The 23,383-nt window shown below is 41.1% G+C and overlaps 1 pseudogene; it reads right to left on the bottom strand.

Annotated features, from left to right (window-relative positions):
- Positions 1-14,030: 14,030 nt before the first annotated feature.
- LOC147437732 (uncharacterized) lies at positions 14,031-14,498 on the bottom strand (annotated as a pseudogene).
- Between the last annotated feature and the right edge of the window lie 8,885 nt (positions 14,499-23,383).

The following is a 23,383-nucleotide window of genomic DNA, read 5'->3' as shown; positions in this document are numbered from 1 at the left end:
GGGATGTTGGTGATAAGGCTATTTTGCTGAAGCTACTAAGATCAGTGTGGGCAAAACACTCTTCATATAATGCCAACACTATCGTACTTGTAGATGACTATAAAAATAAGTCTCTTAGAAATGATTATGAGAACTATATAGCCATTGGATTGTACGAGCCTTCTTACCTTGATCCCTACTACCCCTTGTACCTCATTGACTTGGTCAAGCCCTAGTTGGAGGTTTGGATCTATGCTCCCTACCCAACTGCATATGACGGTCAACATCCCCTCTTGATGTAGAAGACAACGCTAGCCCTCTCATTGCTGGTTATTTCATTCAGTAAGAGGGATACGCTTATCTCTTTGACCCCCCCGTCAACCCATGATTTATGGAAGAAAGAAATAAAACTTTCTTGGTGCATTCTTCTATGTATTCCTCTTTATGTGAAATTGAAAGTCCAATAATGTCCATTTAGTCAGTTTTATTACAGTATAGGCTGTGGTCATTATGTCTTGATTTTTGGATTTGGTAGTGGTAAGAACCAAATTTGGTACTAGTCTTCTCATTTGTAGGGTGAATGTAACTCATGGAAGCACCATTATGAGAACTTTATACCATTGTGGGCTCGAGAAATTATAATTACTAGTATCAAATTTGAAGCTTTTGATATTGGGACTGGAAAATTTTAGGCTTTGGTAGTGGTAAATTGGGTGCTGTGAAGTATCAAATTTGGTGTTGCTCATCTCACTACATGGTGATTGTAGAAGAAAGCTTATTTTGGAAAAGAACAATATTATGGGCTAGGGAAGTTAGGTACACTAGTAAAAAAATTGGTGCTTTTGATACTGGCATTGGAAACTACAAAATTTGGTACTGTAAAGTACCAATTTGCGTGTTGGTCACCTCATTAAAGGTGATTGTAGAAGATAGCTTATTTTGGAAAAAAACAATATTATGGGATGGGGAAGTTAGGTATACCCATACAAAATGTGGTGCTTTTGATACTGACATTGGCATCTACCAACTTTGGTGCTGAACATGTCACTACAGAGACTGATTATAGAAGAGAGAGTAAAGTTTGGAAAAAAATATTATGGATTGGGAAAGTTATAATAACAGTACCAAATTTGAAGCTTTTGAGGCTTGAAGTAGCGGTATTGGTAAGTACCAAATTTGGTAGTGGTATTCTCATTGTAGGGTGATACCATGTCATGGAAGGTCGATTATACAAACTTTATAGCAGAGCTAGGCTTGTTTTGAAAAATAACCAACATTGTGAACTCGGGAAAGTACAAATACTAGTTCTAGTAAGTTCCAAATTTGGCAGTGGTCTTCTCATTATAAGATGATTGTAACTTAATTGTTTTTCAAGTTCGTGTAAATTATGCTATATTACTTACCTCAACAGTGCAGCATGTGATGTGCATACATAGTGGAGATAGTGAGGGAAAGGAAAAATTACTCAATCTTGAATGCCAGACCTAGTACAAATTACTCAATCTCTCAAATGGCAGAGGTAGGGATGGTCAAATGCCCTCATCTTCTTCTCCAGCGTCATCATATGACATACTATTGTCTACATTTTCATAGACATCACTAGTTAGCATAAACATGGTTTGGAGTACAAACATAGGCTCCATCGGAATTCGTATGGCTCTTACAAGGTGAGAATAGATCATGACTGGTGGTGTATGATCAAGAAGGCTGTATGTATCACATTTCCCATCCACTTGGCCATAATACAAGCCTTGAACCACAAGTCCACCTCTAACACTCTTGTGTGTCACTTATCCCTTTCTGATTTGTGTGCCTGGTACACGGCTTTGGTGCATTTCAAAAGATATAAGTCCTCACCGCCCTCAACTGCCTTCACTACAAAGTTGTCCCTAATGGACAACATTTCACACATTGTTTGTGGGTTTCCCTCGTACATTGGCAAGTTGATGTTTGATCTCATTGCTACAATTGTCATATTGCTATCATCCTCCCTAGCTCCCTCATGTTCATCACTATCATCCTCCCTAGATCCCTCATGTTCGTCACTATCCTCATTGTCCACCTTTTGAACTGGTACAATGAATATGTATTTCCATTCTTCAATGTATTACTTGCTCTTGCATATCTTCCATTTCCCACTTAAACATGCATCACAAAAGCATGAGAGTGTACGAAGACGTAGAGCGCATGGGTCCTTAGGTGAATAACCATCTACACAATAGGTTTCACATTAGCCTTGGATTTTTTGACATTCCCACTGAACATCACGTTGCACTTCATTCTTTGAAACTAGCCAAAACACTCCCTGTATGCTAGATTTGTGTGACCCAACAGTGTCTCCAAATTTTCCCTTCATAAAATTAACAACATCACCTGCACCCTTCATGGGCGCCCCATTTGATTTTAGCTCCTCATGCGTTAGTGATTTCTTGATTAAAGCACTAGCTCCATTATGCTCCCCTTTTCCATGCCCCAATGCAGAGAAGTTCCACATCATGTGCAAGCTTGTCAATTGATGGTACCTGGCAGCAAAGTAAAAAGGTTGCGTACCTTGAATTATGATGTTGCACCATCTAACCACACCCAATGATATCTCAAACGGTGACCTTTATCTTCAACCACCTATCATGAAGCATAAAGCAATGATGCTCCTTATCCATCACATATGTAGAAAGGCAGTGTCTTTGTATGGCACCTCCCAAATTTCTAGCATATGTAATATGCACATGGATTATTACTTGTGTTGACCACCAGTGCATCGATTGTATTTTATTATATAATTTGAATGAATAATTCTTGTCAAAGTCAATCACGGATACAACAACATTGTCAGGAAATCTAAGCATGCTTTCTTTAAGCTATTGTGCTTAACCACTAAAAGATTGATGAAATATTTCATATTCTTTGAAAAAAGACCATGGAAAGAAGCACCTGATATTCTTTGTAGAACCAAGTCCTTTCTTTTCTTTTGGTTTCCATCATCAACCACATGTCCACTGCCGACATCCATGAGCACCTTGACAGACACCTCCTTGCTATCATTGGAAATCTCATATGGGAAGAACGGAAACGTGGTTATACCACATTGAGAACATTGCCATACCAAGAATTTGTTTATGTGTAACTCATTGCCAACCGTCTTTGGACACAAAATGGATTCCCACAAACTACTTGTGTTCTAGTATACTGCCTAGTTTGCAAAGCATCGAGCTGCATCATTATTGCTACAACATACAAAACATATGCAGGTATGAGCTTTTTCATGATGCCCAAACTTATTTTTTTGCATGTGATTGAAAGACTCCTTTAGGAATAGCATATGCACATGATACACGCCTCAAAAGACCTAAGAGATAGCTTGATTGTGGGGTGCGTTCATTCAAATCTCTTTTACAATTCCACCTGAGACATGAAAACAATGTAGGTTAGAATCCTTGATGACATATATAGAGATAAAAGCCTCAAAAGTTACAATAACCAGACCTAAAAGTTGATTGTAAAGCACCAAATTTGAACCTAAGAATTCACCTAGCAGAGATTTGAGCAGAGTACCAACCTCAGAGACTTGGTACTATGCAAATGGTACCCAAGCCATTTTAAAGTACCAAAATGATGCTTTGGGTACTGATTACCCTTAAGTTTTTTAAGGTCATTAGATGTAGTAGCAAAGTATTAATGACGTGGTAATGTGCAAATACTACCCACAACATTGTAAAGTGCCAGGTTTGGAACTCTGGGTACCAATCCCTGGGACTTGATATTGTACAGATTGCAAAGTACAAGGATTGGTGGTTTGGGTGCTATAAATCTCTTAAGTTTTGAAGAATCATTTGATGAACTACAAAAATTCCAAAGTCTCAATGACTTGGTACTATGCATATACTACACACATCATTATGAAGTAGTAGGTTGGGAGCTCTAAGTACTCTAAAGTTAAGGTTACCAAACAAAAATTACTACAAAGCGACATGATAATAGCAATGACATGGACTTGGTACTCAGAGATAGTGCGCAAGACATCCTAAAGTACCAAGATTGGCGGTGTGGGTGCTATACAACTCTAAGTTTCAAAGAATCATTTGATGAACTACCAAAGTTTCAAAGTCTGAATGACTTGGTATTGTGAAAATACTACACACAGCATTGTGAAGTACCAGGTGGGAACTCTGAGTACTCTAAAGTTAAGATTACCAAACAAAGAAAAATACAAAGAGACATGATGATAGCAGTCCTATGGAATTAGTACTGAGAGGTAGTACCCAAGCCATCCTAAAGTACAAAGATTGGTGCTTTGGGTGCTCTCCAACTCTAAGTTTCAAAGAATCATTTGATGAAGTACCAAAGTTCCAAATTCTCAATGACTTATACCTGTGAAAATACTAGCAACAACATTGTAAACTGCCAAGTTGGGAACTCTTGGCACTCTAAGGTTAAGATAACTAAAAAAAGAATACCACAAAGAGACATGATAATACCAGTTCAAGAGACTTGGTGTACTGCGCGGACAATCATTAGGAAGAGAATGGGTTCTAGGAGGGCCTCTTTATTTGGCAGTTTAAGGAAGCCAAACCTTTAGTATTAAGAAAGTAATCAAAGGACAACTTTTGAATTCAAACAAGCAAAACGGCCAGTTTATTTGAATTCAAAGTCTCCCCCCAAAATGGAATTTAAAATCTAGCGGGTAAAACCATATCATGTAGCATATCTATGGAAAGAGCTCGACATGTAGATTGCAAATCTATGATCTTCTCTCTAATTGGAGATCATATGTAGGAGTTATGGAAGGCCAAAAATGATAAAATTGTCCACCTCCTTTTGCGGGGAAAAGTGCATCCTTTGACCACCCTTACACATCTCTTACACACCCACCATTCTTGTACACATGTCGTACACCTATTTGTCAAAATGTTAATCGCCTCCATAAGCTCATCGAAAATAAAGAGGCCCTCCTACACCCCATTCTCTTCCTAATGAACCAAGTCATCCTAAAATACCAAGGTTGATGCTATGGGTACTATACAGCTCTAAGTTTTATAGGGTCATTAGATAAGGTACCAAAGTTCCTCATCATTTGGTTCTAGATTTTGACCCGTACCCATGTGAGAAACTTTTGGCATTGTGAGTTGAAGGTCTTTTTGAAATATCAATTGGGCATGGTATGTAACAAACAATACCTAGACCTTTGTAAAGCTCTAGAATTATTATTACCTTCCTTGGCCTCAAAGCATATTTCCATAAGAGGTAGAATTACTCCCCTTGAAACTATGTACATGGCTACATAATGCCAAATTTATACCTATTCACACTATACATAACCCAAGTAAGAGGCAAAATTATAAGCACAGTTTGTGAGAGACGAAGTGTCTGGAATGATCATGCTTGGAGTAGTATCCATTTCATGTTCATTTGTTGGCTCGTAGGCATCAAAAGACGGGAAGCTCTCTAAAATTGGTATCTCCAAGTGTGTGCAGAACTGTGTGCAGTGCACGCCTATATATATATAGAGAGAGAGAGAGAGAGAGAGAGAGTATGGTTTTTGCTTGCTCCCTACACTTCCCGCCCTCTCCCTCCAAAAGAGCACCCCACGTCTCCAATGACCCCACCCGATAGTTTTCTTGTTGCCATAAAGTAAAAGATCATCACTTCGTGAATATACATATAAGACATATAAAATAAAAGGAACTTGATTACATAATACTTTATTTTTTTCAACAGCAGATTCACCAGAGGTTTATTGTGTCAAGGACACCACATTTTGTACCAGCAATACCTACTGGCAACCAACTATACTAGCCTCCACTGTTTTTGACAGAGTAGCTGATGTTCTAGTATAAGCGTAAACCATGCTTTAGTGGAATGAGTCCACAATATTGTCATGCCATGCATGCATATCAATAAATAGTGTGATAAGCCTTTGGCTTCAATGATTGTGTTTACAATGTGAGTAGATGCCATACATACCTTGCACGATGCATACTAGCATGGATGTATCATAGTTGGTCATTCCAAACCATAAATGTGAGCTTATATCCTCTTATTGCCAAACCTGTGTGCTAGTATCCTTGATCCTAAGTCAATGGATAGTATTGTGGCACGAAAGAGAAGCCTTGCTTTGTAGTATGTTTGCCAAAGCACTTTGCTTTGCACATTAGAGAAATCTTATTTAAATTAAAATTGAAAAATTGAAATACAAGTAGAACCCGAAAATGTGTAACCTTGTCGCCCATCTAAGAGCAGTTGTCTTTGCTAGATTGTGGCTCATAGCCATGTATACTAAGAAATTTAGATTTGTTGCAATGTACCTTGTATGCCCTCGGGGCTTTGTTTGTACTGACATCCAGTGAAAAACAGGTAGAAAAGTTGCCAAAACTTTCCAAGTTTGTATGCTAATAGCATATTTCAAACTTTGGTAGCTGACATGAAATATGCCCTAAACTAAGTCGTGCTTTTCATAAGTCCATTAAAAAGATGAGACAAAATGTATCTTGAGTAGGTGCTCCAAGTAACACCCAAATGCCAAAAACAAAAGAGAATCGACCTTGTTGAGTTCCATAAGGAATTGGTTTTGCCGAAGCATACATCTTATTAAGAATCGTGAAATTGGTCAATATTGTGAAGGTAAATAGAATAGGAAACATAGATATCACACTTCCCTTGAATGTCAAAATTAGCTTGACTGAAGCAACATTTGCTTCTCAAATTGGCATGGTAGACAACCCTGTCGATCTTGACACACTTTGATTGTCAGGACACCGGCAAGGCCGGACTAGACAAGGGCAGGGCCGGGCTAGGTGGTATGAAACGGGGAGTCCAACTAGGGCAAAGGGCCAGGGGCTTGCCTATATAATGGGTTTGGGTGGTGGACTCTCAGGCTCTAGCTTCCCTTGTCTTACACTGGTATCAGAGCTTGTGTCTATTTTGGGAAAGGGGAAGGGCTTGTTAGCGGCACAAGGGCCTGCTGGGAGTTTTACGACACAAGGCGGAAGCCCCTCGGGCTTCGCATCGTCCGCCCCAAGCTCTCCAAGCCTCTGCACGCTACCTGTTTGGTGCCATAGTCGACTGTGACCCACTTGAAGGGCGCCCACCCCCTTAGGGGTAGTGGCCATACACAAAAAATTTAAAGCTTAAGGGGTGGTACCCACAGTGGGTACCCCACCCCCCCTACTCCACTATGTGCGAGTACGGCAAGGCCGGAAAGGATGGCATCGACGAATCCGGCACGCATTCTGACAACAATTTCTTGCGTATTACGTAGAAATTCAGAGATTTCAAGACAACCAAATTGGGGGAGTTGCAGTACAAGTTTTTTTGTGAAATCAATTATCGCTTTCAAGCCTAATTGATTCGGCTATCAAGAACTAGTGGAATTCCATATATGACGGACAATTTGAATCACTTTCCACCGGACTACTCTCGATTTTGACGGAGTTAGCAAGGCTTCTATACTTTGCGAGTGCTCTCAATATGAGGTATTTTTTCTGAGTACTTCTTTCACCGCACTATGTAGCCATGGATTCCGATATCAATATGACATTCGATTTTGAGCAAAGTACTCCTGATCTTACCAATGATGGCCCGCGGCCGGATCCTCTCAAGGAGAGTACCCGCGATGCTATGATAGAAGAAGGTACTTACAAACTGCTCGATATTCAAGAATTTCGTGCACTTCAAACATGCATGACAGTCATGGATGAAAATTTTAAAGCTTTAAATGAAAATGTTACTAAACTATCCACATTAGTAATTCAATTAATGCATCAACAGTCTAAGAGTCCTGCTGACACCCACATGCATGAGCACGTTGCCACACAAGGGTAGGGAAATTCTAATCTAGGGCAAGGCCCGAATGCTGATACATTGCATACTCTCGCTGCCAAAGAGGTGGATGAATTGTTAAAGAACACTAAACCATCGATTTTTAAGGGAGAAGACCGAGACCACAATAAGGATGCAGTGAATATCTTTCTCAGCAAGTGGGATGGAATTCACGCCTTACGGCGTACTCTGGATGCAGATAGAGCCCTGCAAACAAGCTTAACTTTGGAAGGCAAGGCCTACAAATGGTGGATGTCTCATTAGGAGAAGAACATCATACCATAGAGTTGGTAGATTTTGAAGCAATGTTTAGCAAGGAATTTTTGCCTACAAACAAGGCTAATCGGAATTGGACGGCTTGGGACACATGTTCCATGTTCCAATACCTATCACTCCTTGAATATATCTCTCACTGTCGGGATGTTATCCTCAAGTTGGAAGGCTTAGATACGTTTCAACAAGTATGGAGGTTCATACAAGGTCTGACACCCGAGTTTAAGAAGTATATCAAGACCCAAGACCCTAAAACACTTCAGGAAGCCATAGTGAAAGCACATATTCATGATGATCCTGATGAGAAGAAAACACGTAATAGTCACGTGCCTGCTAGCATACATGGTAATACACGCACTCAGTATGGGCACAATAAAATAAAATTTCTAGTTGCTAATTTAGATGCATCTAAAAAACCCAAGGGGTCGAGGGTCCTCTTTCTCCTGAGGATTTTAATAAAGCTAAGAAAGAAAAGTTATGTTTTCAATGTTTAGGAAGAGGTCATGGCAAAAAGGATTGTCCCATGGGGAAATCTGCTGCTCAGGGAAAGGAGAAAGTAGTGCACACGGTGCAACTACTGCCTCTTGAGTCTTCCTCAAGATGCTCTGTACTGGAAGTAATACACACTAAGGTGGTGCGTGAATGATGTTTCACAGCTTCCATGTAGCAACCAACCTGTGGACCACATGAGTTAGTACGTATGCATGGATATCTGCAAGGACACAAGATGCGCATCTTGGTAGATGACGGTGCTACTCACAATTTCATCAATTACGGATTGGTGAAAAAACTCAAACTGCCTCAAACTCCGAGTACCCACCACTACAAGGTAGCAATGATGAATGGACATGATACTGAAATATGGGATACTCAATGCCAAGCTTCTCCATTGGAAGTACAAGGGTACTCTACATGTTTGGATAGCCTAAGACCATCATTGAAGCGCAACTATGAGCACAACAGCTTGATGTTTGAATCCCATGGCGTACATCTGTTGTTGTTAGGAGAAAAAGATATACCTTCATCACCACTGATTTGTACCACTGAGCTTATGCAACTCGTTTCTGATAATGACATAGATTAGGGTTTCTTGTGTTACTTATTGTCTCATTTTCTTTCTAACATTGAGTCTGTTGAACATTCCTCAACACCACATGCTTCTCTCTCCTCTATTCCACCAATTTCTAATTCTAAACAAGCAAACATTGCTAGTCAATCACATAAGTTATTAAAGGAATTTCAAGGTGTATTTCCTAATGATTTGCCATCAGAATTACCGCGAACACAATCAATACAACATAGCATTGACGTGGCTACAGGCTGTAAACCTCTTAGTAAACCACCTTACCGTATGGGTTATTCAGAGGCTGTTGAGGTGGAACGTCAACTTGCTGACTACCTTAGCAGAGGGTTTATACAACCCAATTCTTCACCATGGGCTCCACCTATCCTCTTAGTGAATAAAAAGAACAACAGTGCGTAGACTACCGAGGCTTAAATGCAGTTACAGTTAAGAACAAACACCCATTTCCCAGAGTACATGAGTTGTTTGATAGACTCACTCATGCTCACATTTTTATGAAAATAGACTTGCGATCAGGATATCATCAAGTCCGTATTCGACTTGCCGATATACCTAAAACTGCATTCTGAATACGGTTTGGAAACTATGAGTGTTTGGTAATGCCCTTTGGGTTAACCAAGGCGCCCACAACATTCATGACACTTATGGATAGTTTCTTGAAGCCATATTTGGGCAAATTTGTCATTGTTTTCCTCGATGACATCCTAGTCTATAGTGCTTCTGAAGAAGAACACTTACAACATCTCAGGCAGGTGTTTGAGTTGTTACGCACAAACAAGTTATATGCCAAAAAATCTAAATGTGATTTTCTAAAAGATGAAATTCATTATTTACGGCATGTTATTCTAGCTAACGGCCTATACATGGATCAATCAAAAGTGGATACCATTAGGAAATGGCCTCCTCCTAAAAATCTGGAAGAATTACAAATATTTTTAGGATTTACAGGTTTTTACCGAAGGTTCATTAAAAACTATGCTCAAATTGTTGTTCCTATGACGGATCAACTAAAAGGAAAAGGTAAATCTTTTCAATGGGGATCCGTGCAACAACACAGTTTTGATATGCTCAAGGATGCATTAGCTACAACTCCTATACTGGCTATTGTAGATCCTTTGAAACCATTCGTTTTGGAAACGGATGCCAGGTGACCGTGCTATTAGATCAATCCCGTTATACAAGATGGACGACCGATTGCATTTGAAAGCAAGAAGCTTGATGCAGCTTAGCAGAACTATTATGCTTACAAACGCGAACTCTATGTAATAGTGTCTGCCTTAAAAACATGGCAGCATTATCTGTATGGTGCTTAGTTTGAGATTGTGTTTGACCATGAAAGCATCAAATGGTTTACACAACAAATGGATTTAAAGGGTCGAAAAGCCAGGTGGACCGAGATCCTTCAGAAATATAACGCCAAGCTAAGGTATCGCAAAGGCCGATACAATGTAGTGAGAGACGCTCTAAGTCAAATTCTAGAGATCAATTTGTTCTTGTTCACAGAACTTTGTAGTGAATTTTTAGATTCTCTCAAGGGCAAATATGAGCATGATGAAGCATATTCCAAAGTGTGGAGCCATGTTCAAAAGAGGGATCCTTCTCACTCCAATGACGATAGTGTACAGTTAACCTCCACACCTAGTTCTCCTTTATAAAGTGATGAACTACAGTGATGGAAGCATTTTACCATCAACAATGGGTACCTACATCACAAGGGGAGAGTTTGTGTACCGACAGACCTAGGCATTCGGCACCAAATTCTTTATGAATGTCATGATAGTCCAAGTGTAGGGCACCGGAGGATTAGAAAAACTTATGCTCTCGTACGACGAAAGTTTTACTGGCCAGGTCTACATGGCTTTGTTTAAGCTTATGTCTTGCACTGCCAAAAATGTCAAGTTAACAAGGCAGAGCACCTGAAAGCAGGAGAACTCTTACATCCTTTGGAGATTCCCAATGGAAAATGAGAAAGCATCTCTATAAATTTTATTGTAGGTTTCCCAACCACTATACGAGGTCATGACTCAGTATGGGTGGTCGTAGATAGGTTGACTAAACTATGTAAGTTTATTTCGACCAAATCAACGGTTAAGACACCAGAACTAGCCAAGTTATTTGAGGACAATCTATACAAATTGTATGGTTTGCCAAGTAACATTGTTAGTGACCGTGATCTTAAGTTTAACAGCCACTTTTGGAGAGCTCTATTTAAATGATTGGGTACACAACTAAACCTGAGTACAGCTGATCATCCAGAAACGGATGGTCAAACAGAACAGGTTAACCAGGTGCTAGAGGATATGCTAAGAGCATACTTCAGCAAAGAACAGTCAGTCTGGGATGAATACTTACCTATTCTCGAGTTTGCGTACAACGTGCTAAGCATGTCACAACAGGTTTTAGTCCTTTCATGCTCATGTACGGGTTTCAACCTAGGTCACCAGTTATGTTGGGGTTAAAAACCGAAAAACTCCAACAGGTCAAGGATTTTCTCCAAGACCACATGGATATGCTGAAACTTGCTCGTCGGAATGTCCGGCAAGCACACAATCAGTATAAGAAGTACGCTGATGAGAAACGTCGGCAAGTTACCTTCGAAGAAGGGGAGGAAGTATTTTTACTTGTGCCAGAACATTCAGAAAGTCTGAGAACTAGGTCGAGCCTAAATTATCTCCCCGATATTGTGGGCCTTTCAAAATACTCAAGCGAGTAGGTGATCGTGCCTACAAATTATTACTACATTCACATTCTCGCATTCATCCAGTGTTTCATGTAAGCCGTTTACGTAAGCGGTTACATAGGGAAGACAATGTCATTGACCAACAGGTTTTGGTTGATTTCATTGAACCTCCTACCCTACCGCATGAACATAAACGTGTTCTTGATTATCATGAGTTGTGTACACGTTATCACGTACGTCAACAAGCCTTAATCAAGTGGAAAGACCGAACTGAAGAAGCTGCCACTTGGGAAAACATTAGTATTCTTAAGAAGAAGTTCACCAGTTTTATTTTCGAGGATGAAAACTCTTCTTAAGGGGGGGGTAATGTCAGGACACCGGCAAGGCCAGACTAGACAAGAGAAGGGTCGGGCTAGGCGGTGTGGAACGGGGAGTCCAACTAGGGCAAAGGGCCAGGGGCTTGCCTATATAATGGGTGGTTGGGTGTTGGACTCTCAGGCTCTATCTTCCCTTGTCTTACATCAATACTATGGCATGCAAAGAGGGTAGCCCAGAAGGGCACTGCAATCGTTTTGTTTACTACGCAGGTGGTGTTTCTTGCCATGGCTAAGTAACAAACTTAGGGTTCACACTCCGGCCATGTGGCTTGGGGGTAGACAAGAAGTCGTTCCCACCACATAGGTATTGCAACTCGAAATAAGACTCCTTCACAAGGACATCGATCATCACAAGGGAAACGACCACAAGAGCAATCGTTGCCAGGGAGCTTTTTAGAACCGGTACAAAGGTGAGGTGAATCCCTCAAAGAAGATGATTGGTCACATACGATTTTAAGATGCTTCCAGTGGTAAACCTAAAGCTAGCACAAAGACATAAGGGTCAAGCAGAGGTTCCAACAATGCAAATGGATGTGATTAATTAAGAAGTCAAGCATGGTTATGAGGCAGTATGGCGAATCGAATACCACAAGTCAGGTTCTCAGAGTTAGAGAAACTTCGACACATGTATGGAATTAGCTGTTTACAACAATCGACAAGGTCGTTGCAATGAGTCAAGAATTGGGAATGAGGTCTCTTGGAAATTGTTAAAGGCTCTTGAAGCTTCAACACTTCGACAGACACAAGCTTTCATGGAAAAACACGGTACAAGCGAGCAAGGTACTATCAAGCAAAGGTATTTGCTAAAAGGAAATTTCTCTAGAACCGGAGAAGCCTCCAAGGTCCTATGCCAAAATGTAACACCATTACAATCACAAAGTGCCATATTTTGTTCCAAAAGGAAACAGCCATTGCGCAAAAAATAACTACTCTTCAAATTTACATTCATCCAAGTTTCATGCAAATGTGGAGGTGCAAGAGATCGCATTAGAAGCATGGATACTATCGGAGCCTAGAGGAGCTAAAATTTAGAAGCTTCTGTTGTTATTTAAACAACTTTTACTTACAACATGATGTGTCTATTTTTCTCAGCTCCACAACTTTCATCAGTCGCTCAAGATGGTCTTGGCCAATTTGAAGTTCAATGTGAGCATCCCAACTTCTTCATATCACTTCACTCGAATATGTTAGATGGTCCAAGTTATGTTTTCATTTGTTTTAGCACAGTTTTCTAAGGCACATGAGTAAAGATCCATTGCAGCAAGCTCATGTTGAATGTCACAAAAAACATTGCGTCCTAATCGCAAAGGCACAAACCCTATAGACATTCCTTGTGTAAACACTTACATTAGACCATCCGCGCCTATGTCAAAATATTTGCCATAGGCTTTGAAAGTGTCATTGTGTTGATGTCAAGAAACCCTACGATAAAAAAGATGTTCATCTTTTTTCTCCCTATGGAAGAACGTGCGGTATGTGGTTGAGCATGCCTAGTGTGAATCTACCTTTATAACCAACTCTTGTTAACGTAAATGGTGTGCTGTGTGGGCCGGGCATGCTTAGTGTGAATCTATATTTGTAACCAACTCTTGCTAATATAAGGAGCTTTTTTGTTATTTGGAAAAGGGGGGGGGGGGGGGGGGGGTTTGTTTATTTGGGTCATTCTTGCTTTATACGGGGGTAGTCAACAAGGTGAATTTCACATTGGCATTCTAAGACAAAGAAAGCAACAGTAAGTCAAAATGAAGGGACTCACTCACAAACTCAAGAAAGGCATGTATAAAAGTTTGTAACCCTATGCCAAAAACTAACACCATAACAATCACAAAAGAGCCATACTTTGCCCCAAAATGAAGGAACCATTGTTCAAAAAATAATTCCTCTTTGGAGTTGCGTTAGTACGCTGTTGAAGGAGTTCCACCTGTTCCAAATTTTGCATGGCTAACGAGACGTTTGAAAACAGATGGAACGGTCCGTCGACAGCAAAGGTATCCTCAACTGGGACGTCGTCGATGTCGTCAACGGGGACGGCTCCTTGCCCATTCAGAATTGGTGGCAAGCCGGCATCCACCATATCCACAGGGACGTTTGGAACATCGTACAGCTCATGCAGATCGTCCACCATATCCACAAGGGTCACGTTTGCAAACAGCTGGTTCTGTCCATCGGCATTAAACAAATCCTCCACTACCACGTCAATATCGTCATCCGGCACGCCACGCGGCCGCCTTTAAGCTCCGAGGGCAAAGTCTTCCACAGTTCTGTCAGCCTCATTCAAAATCGGTGGCATGCCAGCTGCAGGTCGAGGCCGGCAGATGCTGGGAAGGGGAGGGATCTCCCCTCTTGATTGTTGACGATATTGTGGTTGCAGCAGTAGATGGGCGTGAAACTAGCCTCCAAAGACAGCGGCTCCTGGCAGGCTCGACAAGAGCCGTGCCTACGCACCCATCGATACACACATCTCCAACAGAATGGGTGTCCGCACTCTGCCAACACTGGGCTTTCCGCCTGCCCCAGGCATATAATGCACTCTAACATCTTCATCTCTCTCTCTCTCTACGCACAGACACTACTCCTGCATTCGCTTGCTTATGTGTGCGCGGTCATTGAATCACGATTGTCACTTCTTCACTCCATGGAATAAGTAGTAGTGGACGGACGGATTTGGGTTAATGTTGGTCACTTCTTCACTCCAAGGAATAAGTAGTAGCGGACGGCTAGCTAGAGCACTATGACTCTAGTCTTGCGTAGTGGGCCTTTGTCACACACGATTTGATAGATTTTGGAGTGTAGTTGGTAACTTGCTTAGTTGGTTGTGATTGTTGTCTCTATAAACCATACCATAAACATAATCATAAACTATAAACATAAACACTATAAACCTGTACATATGCAAACAATTATTGAGTGAGACTGTATCAAGAAGATCACAATTACAAAAGAGACTGTATAAAGATGACTGGGTAAAACTGTATCAAGAAGACCCTCATGGTAATGCCTTTTAGTCGACGTTCTCTCTCCTCCTGCAACAGCTGGGTCAAAAGGGCCACAAGTCCATGCTTGTACCCATACTTCTCCTTTCGGCGTGCCAGAGGACGCTTCACGACAACTTCTTGCAAATTTATGATTTAATCATTAGATAAATCTTCAAATAACATATATATTTTTAATAATTTAAAACATACATATAATACTTACAAACTCATGTCAAAGAGTGTCATAGCCTCCACTCCCAAGATTTGACACTCCAACAGACTTCAAATGTACTCTGGATGCATCTCTCTGCTGCTTAAATCTCTCAGGATTGTTTTGTATCTCTCGTGCAATCCCTACCCACTCCTCTACATCCAACCATGCTGGCTTTGGACTGTCAGGATTGTACCTCTCTCTCGCCTTTGACCGGCAATGTGACATTGTGACCTTCACCACGCTCAAAATCCAGGGATTGGAGATTGGATCATACCCCTTTGCCAGCTTGTACTCTCAGTGAATGGCCTCGACGATGTAATTATTTCTTTCAAGATTAAGATTATCCCAAACCTCCATCACAGAGTGACCAAGCTGAATTGTATAGAGCTACCGATTCCTCTATCACATGGCCTTTTCGACCCTGTCCGCCACAACAGCCCCATCCCTGTGCTTGTACACCTTGCTAGGATGATGCTCGTGTGATCCCCAAGGTGTACGAGGTGTGTCAATCGTTGAACTATCTATTGAAGAGAGTGGTGGATGCTCTCTTGATGGTGTGGACGCATCGGTAGAACCGCTATCACAGCAACCACCATCTCCAGAATGACGCCTGCCTCGTCTCGAGGATAAACCACCCATCGGTGTGGGGGCACACGAGTCCTAGGCGTAGGGGACACACTCAACTGAGGTGTGGGGCACTCGGTGTAGGGACCACACTAGTCATGGACCGTAGTAGGTCTAGAGGGACCTACTGTCCAATGGTGCTGTGCCATCGCGATCTGCTCTGGAGTAAACCGAGACAAAAATGAGCCCATTTGCTCGGGTGAAATGCCGGTCAGATTGACAGGAAAACTAGAACTAGGAGAGTATGGCTCATTATCCTTGGCCATGGGTAATCATACACAAATAACACCCACAAAATATATTAGTTTACAAAAGAAACGCTTAATCAATATAATTAACAAATAAACAAAGCTGCAACACAAATGAATGAATCTAAAGTGTATTGTAGACTAATAAAAAGTGTTTTACAAAAGAGCTCCTAGCAAAAATCATTAGTGAATCTCTCATCTTCTATGAAATGTGATGCACCAAAGATGTTCTCTCAATCTGTATTTTTGCATCTTTGTCATCGAACTCTACTTCTACGTCGCTCTCCGCATCAGCTTCAGTATTTGACACCTCATCTTTAGGTTCAGACAATTGCTCACTGCTGACATCCGCCTCAAAATCTAAACTTAAAGTTTGCGTCGGTCCTATGCTTTGTTCATAAATCACCTCTTCAACCTCAACGTCCGATCCTTCACACACTTGCTTGCTCCATGGAGCAACTTGAACGACACAAAGCCAGCAAGGTTTAGACAAATCATTCTCATCATTTTTTGTCCATGGTGGATCGTGTGTGAATACAACTTGTTCACAATGCTGGGGAAGTACGAATGTATCCCACGCATCTGTCCACACCCGCATAGAGTTCACTTGAATCAATCCACTCTTGTCTTTACACACAATTGCATTAGGGCTGCTGGTAATAACTTTGAACCACTTACATCAAAGAAAAACATATCATACTTTCTAAAGCTAATCTTCAAGATGTCTTGGATGTAGCCAAAGTATTCAAGTTGGCTAGTTTCTGTGTTCTCATCGCTGGCACTTCTTGGACGAAGCTTGCCCTAACATCACTATCGAAAGTGACCCTTTTTTCGTCAATCCGTTGCACTTTGAAGTGTTTCCCATGCGACCACAAAGCTCCATATTTGTGATACTGCAACCATAAAATTGAAACAGACTTAAAGTTATTAAAGTAATGTGATCATGCAGAGCTCGAAAAGGAAGTTGTGAAAATGTACATGCCAATCGCAACCCCTTGATATCTCCGCTTCCTCTTTAGTAATCAACACTCCATTCCTCTTTGCCTCTGAGATTGTGCGTCCCAATTGGAAAATCGGGCAATTTTTGAAGATGATCTGGAAAAGAAAGGTTTCTAGTGGCATGGTTACGCTTGAATTGTAGGCGCTCTATCAAGCTTGGTTTTCCATATGATCTCCCCCACATTCTTGAAGATGTGCCTTGGGTCGACAAATAATTAATCAACAGGTCACTCTAGTAAGGGAGTTCATGGAAAATAGAAAGTATTTTCATTCCAGGTGGCATCCAATCTCCCCTCTCCAGCCACATGTTTTTCCAATCACTCACTTTCATGGATGCATGTCATGTTTGCATATGTTTGGTCCACATAGCTCATGTTCTTCAAGCAAAAATCTACCATGCTCCTCGTAAACTGTCTTGCACAAATTCTCAGAGCGGAGAAAGCCAAGTCGAGGACCACATTTCAGACATGCATGATTGCTCGAGTAACTCAAGCCTGAAACGTCACAAAATTAAAATATAAAAGCGTTGGCATAGCCAGGAATCACATGTTTGTGAGGGTTTCAAAGGCGCTTACCTGAGCACTCATTGAAGCCATTTCCAATCGTGCATGGTCCACATGAGAATGCCTTGCACATGTACATTCCGTCGTCCGATTGGTTGGTACATATCAACTACATCGATTCCTGTCCACAAGATTTGGAGCTCTTCTATAAGTGGTGCCAAATAGAAGTCCATGTTCTTTGCTTTGTACTTTCTTGGGACGATCAATGACAACAACAAATGACCCTTCTTGATAGCTAGCCATGCTGGAAGATTATAATTAACCAGAAAAATAGGCCACGTGCTCCATGACGAGCTCCGTAATCCGAATGGGTTTACTCCGTCCATTGCGAGACCAAAGCGGATACATCGAGGCTTGTTATTAAATGTAGAACAACTTTCTCTATGTGCTTGCATACACAAGAGTCAGTAAGTACCTGCATCACATCATCTATCAATCTAGTATTTGAGTGCCATGTCATCAAAGTGGCTATGGATCTGCACCTGAATATGCTCTTTATTCTTGGAATGATAGGAAAGTGTCGAAGGACCTTTGTAGGGTTAAATTTTACTTGTGTGTCCTCCCTGTACCTGTTTGATCTGCAATTGGGACACTGTTCCAATTTTGCATACTCATTGCAAAAAAGTATACAATCATTAGGACATGCACGTATTTTGTGATATTCCTAGCGCAAATTAGTAAGAAGCTTTTAAGCGGCTAGACGGGTAGGGGGCATGTACGTGATTCCCTTCTGGAAAGATTTTCTCATTGAGCAACCTATCGTTACATGAACAATTCAGCCCCTTTCTCACATTATTAAACTATAATCTGTATTTTATCATGCTTAGGATACAATGTATTGACCTAAAAAGCTCTGTTAATGAGGCGTCAAACAAACCGTCGACAGACTGAAAATTAAGCATTGCCAACGCGGTACAGAGAACTGAAATTTTTGCACCAGTGTAAAGCGGCATGCGTGCAAGACTTTGCATCTTCTCACCCTATTTATTGTTGCTATCATGTTGTTGATATTATCAAAATTTACAAAAATCAAGCTACATCACTCCATAATAAACAATGTGCGCTTTTCAGCGTCTTTGAAAGTTTAAAAGCCCTACATATATAATTGAATTGATGCAAATTCTTCAATATCTTTGAGTAGCTTTAGCATCGTTGATCCCTCGTCACATATGCTACTTGATGTGATTTTAATCATGTAAACAACAACTACTCAAGAAACTTATCGAGACATGAAGGTTAGAAATAATCACATCACATTGTCCTTGAGGATGGTTCGCGATGTCTCTCTAGAGAAGACAGAGAAACAAACATAATAATGATGTAATGAGAAACAACATAATATTGATGCAATCACATGTGTGCAGATACACACAAAGCTAATACCTAAAAATTTATCAAGATTTCCATAATGTCAATTAGCAGTAATCATCATCATGGCTTCACGCACCATGGCATTAGAGACATTTTCAACAAATTTAACAAAAATTGTGGAACACCAATCATCATCATGGCTTCACGCACCATGGCATCATGATCCTCACCATGGCATTAGAGATGCTTTCAGCAAATGAAGGAATTATCAGTAACCATCATCATGGCTTCACGCACCATGGCATCATGGTCCTCACCATGGCATTAGAGACACTTTCAAAAAATTTAACAAAAATTGTAGAACACCAATCATCATGATGGCTTCATGCACCATGGCATCATGATCCTCACCATGGCATTAGAGACTCTTTCAACAAATGAATGAATTAGCAGTAATCATCATCATGGCTTCACGCACCATGGCATCATTGTCCTCACTATGGCATTAGAGACACTTTGAACAAATGAACGAATTAGTAGTAATCATCATCATGGCTTCACACACCATGGCATTAGAGACGCAAATCAAAGAAGAATTTTGGAAGAACAATATGAGATGCCAATACCCATGATAATATGGATCCATGTCATCACTGTGTAGCTCAAAATACCATGGGTTAAAGAGCCACCAAGTAATAATCTCCCTCCATGAACTTTATCACTTGTATCATTAGGAACCATGAATACTTGTAACCACTGATAACAAGAGTAGTTGACATTTATAAGAAATCGATAATAAAATAACGCAAACATAAGTTGTAAATTTCTTTTGTCCTAGAAATGACAAAAAAAGGAATCAAAACTGAGTTTATAATAGTCGGGTTTCTCCTGCCGTAGATGAAGCGTCCAATTGACAACACGTGGAATGCAAGGGAAGGGTAGTGTCCCCATATTTTCAGTAGTATGAAAAATCACCCGTTATAAGTATCCTATCCCAATAGAGGGCAGCATAGGAACATCCACAAGGCAAGCCGTGGGCCCATATTTTTACTAATATTGAAAATGTGGCTTATAAGTATCCTATCCCAAAATTAGAGTGCAGCGTAGGAAAAGTCGATATGTATTGAGGGAAAATGAAGGCCTGCATGCTTTTGTACAGCTTGTGCCTGTGAGTGTTGTTTAGGCTGCTCTTGCTAACAGTGTTTGCAGTCGGCGAGGTTGAGGTAGTTACCGGGCAGAGTTTAATGATGACAAAGGTAGAAAACGCATAAATGGTGGCATTAACTGTTGGCATCATACCTGCAAGTCAGAGCATCAGGAGAACTATGGGCGACAGTAATCTCCAAGATAGGATAGAGCCGAGAAAACACATGTGCTTCTTGAGAAAGGCACTTCTGTAGCGGCTACAGAAGCAAATATGACAGCTTAAGAAAACAAAATCAAGCAGATGCGATCTTCTGATTCTTCTGACATCGCCTGCACTCGAGCTACTCCCCGCCTATATAACTTCGACTAAGACTGCCTACCCCTTACTGTCTTCACATGCTCGCCTTGTGTTTTAATCTGCGTTGGCACTAATTAGCAGGCTTCTCATCATTAAAAGCCACACATGGGCGGATTGGAGGGTCCGATTTGGACTTATTCGCACAAGGGCGGCTACACATGGCTGCCTCTCATAAGAGAGGGCAACCCTTTTGGCCTATAAAAGGAGGCCATTTCTACACACATTTCATAGTATGAAGTTGATGCAACAAGGTGAGTGTGAGGTGGTGAGAGTGAAGCAAGGCGGGAGCTCTATCAAGAGTTTAATCCCTGTGTAAACTACTTCTTCTTTTGAAGTGATAAAGCCATTGAGTGGTTTCTTTCTCGTGGACGTAGCCCACATTGGGTGAACCACGTATATCATGTGTACTCTCTCTCTCTCTCTCTCTCTCTCTCTCTCTCTCTCTCTCTCTCTCTCTCCTCTATAATCTCTTGTGTGTGAAATCTATCTCTCTCCATTAAGTAATCTACTCAAAAATCTATTTAGCTACGTCTTATTTTCTAACAACTGGTATCAAAGCAAGGTTTGCTCGTAGCTAAGTTATCTCAAGGAAAGGATTCCTTGAATTGAGTGGAAGTTATGGCGGAGGAAGGGAAGCTCAAGATTGAGAAGTTCAACGGCAAAAACTACCAACATTGGAAGATGCAGATTGAAGACTATCTCTACCAGAAGGACCTCTATTTGCCACTAGGCGGTCTTGCGAAGAAGCCCGCAACAATGGCAGATGAAGCATGGATTTTCCTTGATCGAAAGGCACTCGGAACAATCCGGTTAAGCTTGGAGTCAACGGTGGCCTTCAATGTTTCGGAGATGAAGACCACGGAGGACTTGATGAAGTCACTTCACGACTTCTACGAGAAACCATCAGCATCCAATAAGGTATTTCTTATGAAGCGCTTGTTCAATCTAAAGATGGCAGAGAATGGTTCAGTTGCAGAACACCTAAATGACCTTAACACAAACATAAGTCAACGTTGATCAGTGAAAATCAATTTCGATGATGAAGTGCGAGCTCTCCTTATACTATCATCTCTACCCGATAGTTGGGATAGCCTTGTGATGGCTGTAAGTAATTCTATCTCTGGCACAAATAATCTTAAGTTTGATGATGTTGTGGGTGTTCTCCTAAGCGAGGAAATGCAAAGGAGAAGCACAGGAGAATCATCAAGTGCTGCACTATCAGTGGAAACAAGAGGAGGGCCTAAGGAGAGGTTCAAAAACCAAAAGGGTCGTGATCGCTCAAGGCGGAGTAAGCCACACACAAAGTCAGTTCTTGAATGTTGGAACTGCGGCAAGAAGGGCCACGTCAAGAAGGATTGCTGGTCCAAGAAGAAGAAGGAGACAAAGTCTCAAGACAACAAGCCAACATCGGAGGCCAATGTGGCAGGTAAAGTAGAGCAAGATGCTCTAATTCTCTCATTAGACAATGTGTCTAATTCCTGGATAGTAGATTCCGGGGCTTCATTCCATGCGACACCACACAAGCAACATTTCCAAGACTACACCAAAGGTAATTTTGGGTATGTATACTTGGGAGATGATGAAGCTTGTGAGATTGTCGGCAAAGGTACAGTTTCTGTCAAAACTGCTAACGGAAATGAATGGAAGCTTAAAGATGTTAGGCATGTTCCTTCTCTTCGCAAAAATTTGATCTCTACAGGACAATTGGACGATGAAGGTCACAACATTGCATTCGGAAACAAAGGGTGGAAGATCTCAAAGGGATCTTTGGTGGTTGCCAAGGGAGAGAAAGTCGGTGCGCTTTACTTGTGTACTGCTAGCACGCAACCTTCAGCTTGTGCAGCAACTACAGAAATTGACAGTGCAGTGTGGCACTACCGACTTGGGCATATGAGTGCCAAAGGAATGCAAATCCTTCAAACAAAGAAGCTTCTATCAGGTTTAAAAGAAGTGGACTTAGAGTTCTGTGAAGATTGTGTTTATGGTAAACAAAAGAGGGTAAAATTTCAAAAATCAAGAAATGAAAGAAAAAATAAAAAACTTGAGTTGGTTCATTTTGATGTTTGGGGTCCTGCAAGTACACCATCACTTGGTGGCTCCTTGTACTATGTAACATTCATAGACGATGCAACTAGAAAAACATGGGTTTATGTCATGAAGAATAAATCCGATGTATTTTCCATATTTGAAAGGTGGAAAGCCTTTGTGGAGAATGAGACAGGTACCAAGGTTAAATGCCTTAGATCCGACAATGGAGGTGAATATTGCAGCCAAGCTTTTGAAAGATTTTGTGCTAGCAATGGAATTTGGAGGCAAAGGACAACCCCAAGGACACCTGAACAAAATGGTATTTCGGAAAGGATGAACAGAACAATCATGGAGCGAGCACGAAGCATGCGGCTACATATAGGCCTACCGCTTGAGCTTTGGGCGGAAGTTGTAAGTACGTCTGTGTACTTAATCAATCGGTCACCCTCAACGGCATTGGATGGGGGAGTTCCAGAAGAGGCATGGACAGGTAAACGAGTGAATTATGCATTTCTCAAAGTTTTTGGGTGTGAGGCTTTCATGCATATAGATAGAAGCCTAAGATCAAAGCTAGATGCAAAGTCCAAAAAGTATTTCTTCATTGGCTATGGAGAAGGACTTTGGGTATCGCCTATGGAATCATGAAGATGGTAAAATCTTAAGGAGTAGGGATGTAATTTTAAACGAACAAAATATGTACAAAGATTAC

This window comes from Adiantum capillus-veneris, chromosome 17 (genome assembly GCF_014529385.1).
Source record: "Adiantum capillus-veneris isolate H3 chromosome 17, ASM1452938v2, whole genome shotgun sequence".
Taxonomy (NCBI): Eukaryota; Viridiplantae; Streptophyta; class Polypodiopsida; order Polypodiales; family Pteridaceae; genus Adiantum; species Adiantum capillus-veneris.
The sequence above is the reverse complement of the archived record's forward strand: the minus strand, read 5'-3'. Positions and strand labels throughout refer to the sequence as shown.